Below are 6,240 nucleotides of genomic sequence, written 5' to 3'. Positions count from 1 at the left end.
AGTTTATTTGCATAAGTTACACACTTCTACCTGCCATGACCCACCAAATAAAAATAAACTTCCCCATACACCTCTCTACAAAGTTATTTCCATGACAACAAAACCGTCCAGAGGTACATTAAAAATAAACAGCGCGCTGCATGCGAGTGCACCGCAGGGTGCCTGCTGCCAAGTGCACTTAGGTTCAATCTACGCTTTGTCCTGTGGGCTCCCTATGGATCCATTTTAAACAGCTTCTGGGGGGGGGGGTTTGTTTCTGTTTTTGTTTTAAGCAAGAGGGGAGAAATTTATTGGAGCCCATAGGGGAAACCCTAGAGGGGCCCAGCATCCCCTACTGTGTAGGCATGCCCAGCCAAGGGTCACACCATTCACTGTACCCCATGTCCCAGAGGAACTCCCCTTGAGCCGAGCCCCAAGGCCCCCGGACTGGCTGGGGATGGGGAAGTTTCTAATATTTTCTGCATTCTTTTCCATTGAGGTTTTTCTCGGTTTGGTTTGGTTATTGTTATTGGTCTTTTGTTTTGTGGGGCTTTCTGTATGTTTTTCTGTATTTTACATCCAGGATGGGTAAATCTTTAGAGACAGTGACGGGATGAATGATTTCTTCGGGCTGTGGCAGGGGTGGTGGTGGGAGGATATGAACAGGGAGTAATCACAATAAGCACAAGAAAAAGAAAATGCCCTAACACTGCTGTGGAGACGATTCACCAACCCTTCTTAATATGGTTGAACTACTTAATTATATGGTATGTGAATTACATACCAATAAAGCTGTTTAAATATACATATAAATCCCTGCATGTCTTACAGTTTTTTAGAAAATATATTTAGCAGTATTTTATAAATCAGATCACTGTTACATTACTGGTCTAAGATAGTAATAATTGCATGGTTAATTACAATTTGAGATTCAAAAACGAAAGAAAGAAAGAAAGAAACCTACCCAGTTACTTCTAGATTTTTTTAACTTCTAGATTTTTTAAAATAAATTTTTTACTTTTAGATTTTTTAAAGTTTAGTTTCGGTCTCTTTGAAGAATAAGCTAGCAACATTTAGTAAAACTAAAATATAGACACTGAGCAACTTTGCTTTTGTATATGTACTCTAGAACAGGGCTTCTCAAACTTTGGTACCAGCTCTCCATATATCTTAAAAATTAGTGAGGATTCCAAAGTGATTTTGTTTCTGTGGAAGATAATGTTGCTATGTCTGTACCTTATTATAAATGAAAACTAAGAAACATATTTTAATCCAAACAGCAAAACCAATAGTTAGAAGCGAATAAATTGTTTTCACTGTTTGAATATTCTTACATTTATATTTTCGTGATTTGGCTTGGGCTCTGGTTTTTGGTGAGAGGTTTTTAAAACGGCATGTAGAGAAAAACCGTAGTGCCCGGTAAGTGTTCAATACAAGCTTGAGGATGTATATGAGGAGCTGATAGCAAGGACTCACGTAGAAGGAGAATGCTTTGAAAATGATGATGGAAGCATATGTATAAATTAATGTGCTTGCCACATGGATGAATGTATGGATTGTGATAAGAGCTGTAAGAGCCCCAATAAAAGAAGTTAATAATAATTTTTTTAAGTGTGAGGATGATCACTACTCACCCTTTTGGTTAAGATCACAGGTGGGATCTGTTCTTATCAGTTTAACATCTGATACGACCTCTATCCAAAGACAAAGACTGAGACATGGAATCTGAGCTTGTTCCTTCCCTCCACGAATTCACCTGGTCTTGCAGTACCTCCAGAAATGGTGCACCCCTTGGGGGGAAATTATTCTTTCAAGTTAAATGATGATGATAATGGTGGTGATGATGATGATGATGATGATGATGGTGATGATGATGATGATGGAGGGGGACTACATTCATGGCTTTTAACATTTTAAGTGCCTGTTCTTGCTTATCTCCCTGTTCTTAATGCCCAGCACATAATGAGAGCCCACTAAATATTGTAGCAAAAAGGAGGAAGAGAGAGAGAGAGAGAAGATGAATGGGGACCAAGGAAAGCTGATTATGATTTTTTAAAAGAAGTAAATGACTCTAGTCTTCAGAGTCCCTTCATGTCTGTGATTTGAGCACATTAGTAATTGTGACTAAAAGACCATCGGGGGTTACCCTCCCCCCAAAAAGCCCACATAATTCAAATTTTAAATGAGCAGAGGACATAAGCAAAGAAGACCATCAGGTGGTCAACAAGCCTGAAGAACTGCTCATGATCATTGGTCATTCAAGACATGCATATCAAACCAAAAAGATCTCATCTTTTAAAAAAAATCATTTTATTGAGGGCTATTACGGCTCTTATAACATTCCACACATTAATTGTCTCAAGCATATTCGTACACATGTTGCCATCATCATTTCCAAAACATTTTCTACTTGAGCCCTTGGTATCAGTCCTCTGTTTTGAAGATCTCTTCTTACTGCAGCAGTAACTGCAAAGCAGAGAAGAGAAAACAGCCAATACTGATGAGACTGCACGGAGAAGGGAGCCTCCTCTGCTGACGGTGGGACCGTAAAATGAAGCAACCGCTGTGGGAAACAGTGTACCACTTCCTTTCAAAGCTGGACCTAGAGATACCATATGATCCCTCAGTCTCACTTCTATAGATCCTCACTTCTATAAAAATGAGGCAAGATATGACAAAATAACAATCTACAAATTATCAAGGGCTCATGAGGGAGCGGGGAGCGAGGAGGGAGGGGGGGGAAGAGAACCTGATGCAGAGGGCTTAAGTTGAGAGCAAATGCTTTGAAAATGATCAGGGCAAAGAATGTACAGATGTGCTTTATACAATTGATGTATGTATATGTATGAATTGTGATAAGAGTTGTATGAGCCCCTAATAAAATGTTTTTTAAAAAAAGAAATGAGGCACGAATAGATCTATGCACCCATGTTCATCCCAGGACAATCCAAGGTAGCATAAAGGTGGAGAGACAAGCAAATTGCCTATCAGTGGCAGAGTGGCTATAGAAACTATGGTGCAGAGCAGCAATGGCAGACTACGCCAAGGAGCAGGGAGGACTCTGGGAACACCCATCACACGAATGACCCTGGAGCACATTACCTGAGTGCAGTAAGTCAATCACGCAGAGACCACTATTTAAAGTCAAGAAAAGGTTTCCACACCAAAGGAAATGTTGTTTGATGGTTTCCAGGAGTGGAAAGAGAAGACGTCACTGGCTGGAGGTACACGTGGTAACTCGGATGAAGGAGAAAGCAATAGACACCAAGTGGGAAGTTGGCAAAAAAAAAAAAAAAAGGGCATGGAGATCAGGGAAGACATTAGGAGGAGTGTGAGAGGTAAAGGCAACTCTCCTGAGAAGCATGAATAGGAATCTTATTACCAGACCCAGAACAAGCAATCCTTTCAATGTGAGTGAGGGAGAGTGCAGAATGGAGACCCAAAGCCCATCTAGACAATTGGTAGACAATTGGACACCCCCTCACAGAAGAGTCACAAGGAAGAGATGAGCCAGTCAGGGTGCAGCGTAGCACCCATGAAACATGCAACTTTCCTCTAGTTCGTTAATGCTTCCCCCCACCACACACACACACACACGCACACACTATCGTGACCCCAATTCTACCTGACAAATCCGGCTAGACTAGAGCAGGTACTGTACACGGGTACAGATAAGAGCTCGCAACACAGGGAATCCAGGACAGATGAACCCCTCAGGACCAATGAGAGTAGCAATACCATGAGAGGAACGGGTATGTGGCAGGAGAAAGACGGAACAAATTACAAGGATCTACCTATAACCCCTCCCTGGGGGACGGACAACAGAAAAGTGGCTGAAGGGAGACATCGGTCAGTGTTAAGACACGAAAAAACAATGATAATTTATAAATTATCCAGGGTCTGTGAGGAAGAGGGGAGGGGAGGAGGGTGAAAAAATGAGGAGTGGATACCAAAGGTTCAAGTAGAAAGCAAATGTTTTGAGAATGATGAGGGCAACAAATGTACAAATATGCTTGACACAATGGGTGGATGGATGGATTGTGATAAGAGCTCTACGAGTCCCCAGTAAAATGACTTTTAAAAAAAGAAGAAGAAATCTTATTACCAGCAAGAGCCAGGGGTGGAGTGCACCCTCTGGAGCCAAGATCCCTGCAGAGGGAACCTCTGGACCCAGAGGACAGCTGTGCCATCAGAGAGCGACGGCAGAAGCAGGAGCCAAAGCACAGGACAGAGTGATGGACGGACCAACCCACAGAGCAAGCTGAGGTGCGGATTTTTGTTCAGGAAGCTGACTTTCGGACTGGGGAGCCCCTGGGAACTTCATTGGGGAAGTTGGACTTGCTGACCCACAGAGTTTGAGTTACATACTTCCAGGTTGAGCCTTACCGCAGAGTGGTATACTCCTTTGGGCATTTATTAGCAGACCTGAAACTTTGTCATTTGTCCTGATAAAAACTCAACCCTGAGCATTTCTCACTGGCATTACAACCTGTTAACTTCCTGGACAAACCCTCTAATCATGGGGGGGGGGGTGTGAGCTAAAGGCAACCAAGGTCAATACTGTTCTTTACACGGTCAAGCAGTAACAGCGATCTAGGAGTGGAGGCATGGGCAGACATGCAGACTGAATGGGAGTGGGAGGAAGAGTCGGACCCTACTCTTGAATATATATCGGTCTCACAGAAGAAATTCCTACACATGTATTTACTCAGGCTGCAAACATATTCATGGAGGTGGTAGAGCACACAGGGAACAAGTTATGAAAACATCTTAGACATAGCCAACACCTTGAGGGAAGGAGTCACTGGCCCTGGGGCTCAACGCCATCGTCTCAGGGGCCCCAAGGACAGTTGACATCACAGAATCCCAAAAGACCATGTTCTACATCCTGTTTGGGTGAGTAGCAACTGGACTCTTCAAAGCTTCAAAGCCACCACCTCAGGTGCAGTTATTGGTCCCTTCTCACAGGAAGGAAAGAAGAGATGAGGAAAACAATGATGCATGGAAGCAATTAAACTGATGGGCCAATGGGCCATGTGAACCCTTCCTCCGTGACCTTGAGACCAGAACTGGCTGGTTCCTGGCTACCACTATCAAGTGCTCGAAAAGGGGTTGTGCTAGTGGGTCCTGGATAGGGTGGGGGAAATATGGACCAAAACTCAAAGTCATGAAAAGACCAGGTTTATTGGTCAGATAAAGATGGTGGGACTCCCATGGCTGTTAGTCATCCTTCAGGTCTGGAACTTAACTTACCGCCATGTTAGACTAGTTACCATTTAAGACAGCGGTTCTCAACCTGTGGGTCGCGACCCCTTTGTGAATCAAACAACCCTTTCACAGGGGTTGCCTAAGACCATCGGGAAAAATATTTGTATTAATTTGTAATATTTTTCCGATGGTCTTAGGAACTGAGACACCGCTCCTCTACTGTCTCCAGGCGGGTCTGCCCACATGCAGATATGCCCACACACAAGTACCCGGCATGAAGACTGTTACCCATGCTACACCATGCTTCAAGACAAAATTTCGTTTATTTGTAATTAGAAACAAATATTTTACAACATCTAATTGCATACTGTTTTTGTGATTCATCATTATGCTTTAATTATGTTCCATTTGTAACAATGAAATACATCCTGCATATCAGATATTTACATGACGATTCATAACAGTAGCAAAATTACAGTTATGAAGTAGCAATGAAAATAATTTTATGGTTGGGGGTCACCAAAACATGAGGAACTGTATTAAACGGTTGTGGCATTAGGAAGGTTGAGAACCACTGCTCTAGAGACAGTGCCCTGAATTCAGACTTCTAGCCTCCTAAGCCAGGAAAAGGTAAATGTCTCATTAATGCCATTCATTTGCAGCATTTCTCGTAAAGCAACACTAGATAACTAAAATAGGTAGTCTCCGGTTATTATCTCCTCTCAGCTCCAGATCCACTCTTCTTAGTTTTACGTGTGTTACTGAACTGGACACTAAAAGCATTTCTCTTTTGCCAGCTGGTGTAAGATCTAAATTTTGTCAATGGAAGTAGGAGGGACAATGCATAATCATAAAATGAGAGAAAGACTTATTTTCTTGGCAATGCGTTGAGGCTTTTATTTGCTTGTTTTATTTATTTGTTTTGGTGAAGCAGCCAGCTGATTGAGCTGTGGGAGGCCTGGTGGCATTCATCCTATTGGACTCCTTCCCAGCAACCACTTGCTTCATTCACACCTTCCCGTGAGCTTGTATTTCAGGAACTATGGAGTGATT

At 42.6% G+C, this 6,240-nt stretch overlaps 1 pseudogene; it reads left to right on the top strand.

The window, feature by feature from the left end:
* Window positions 1-1,601: 1,601 nt before the first annotated feature.
* On the top strand, window positions 1,602-1,772 carry LOC142460335 (U2 spliceosomal RNA; annotated as a pseudogene).
* Window positions 1,773-6,240: the final 4,468 nt, after the last annotated feature.

This window comes from Tenrec ecaudatus, chromosome 10, assembly GCF_050624435.1.
Source record: "Tenrec ecaudatus isolate mTenEca1 chromosome 10, mTenEca1.hap1, whole genome shotgun sequence".
NCBI classification, from domain to species: domain Eukaryota; kingdom Metazoa; phylum Chordata; class Mammalia; order Afrosoricida; family Tenrecidae; genus Tenrec; species Tenrec ecaudatus.
The sequence above is the reverse complement of the archived record's forward strand: the minus strand, read 5'-3'. Positions and strand labels throughout refer to the sequence as shown.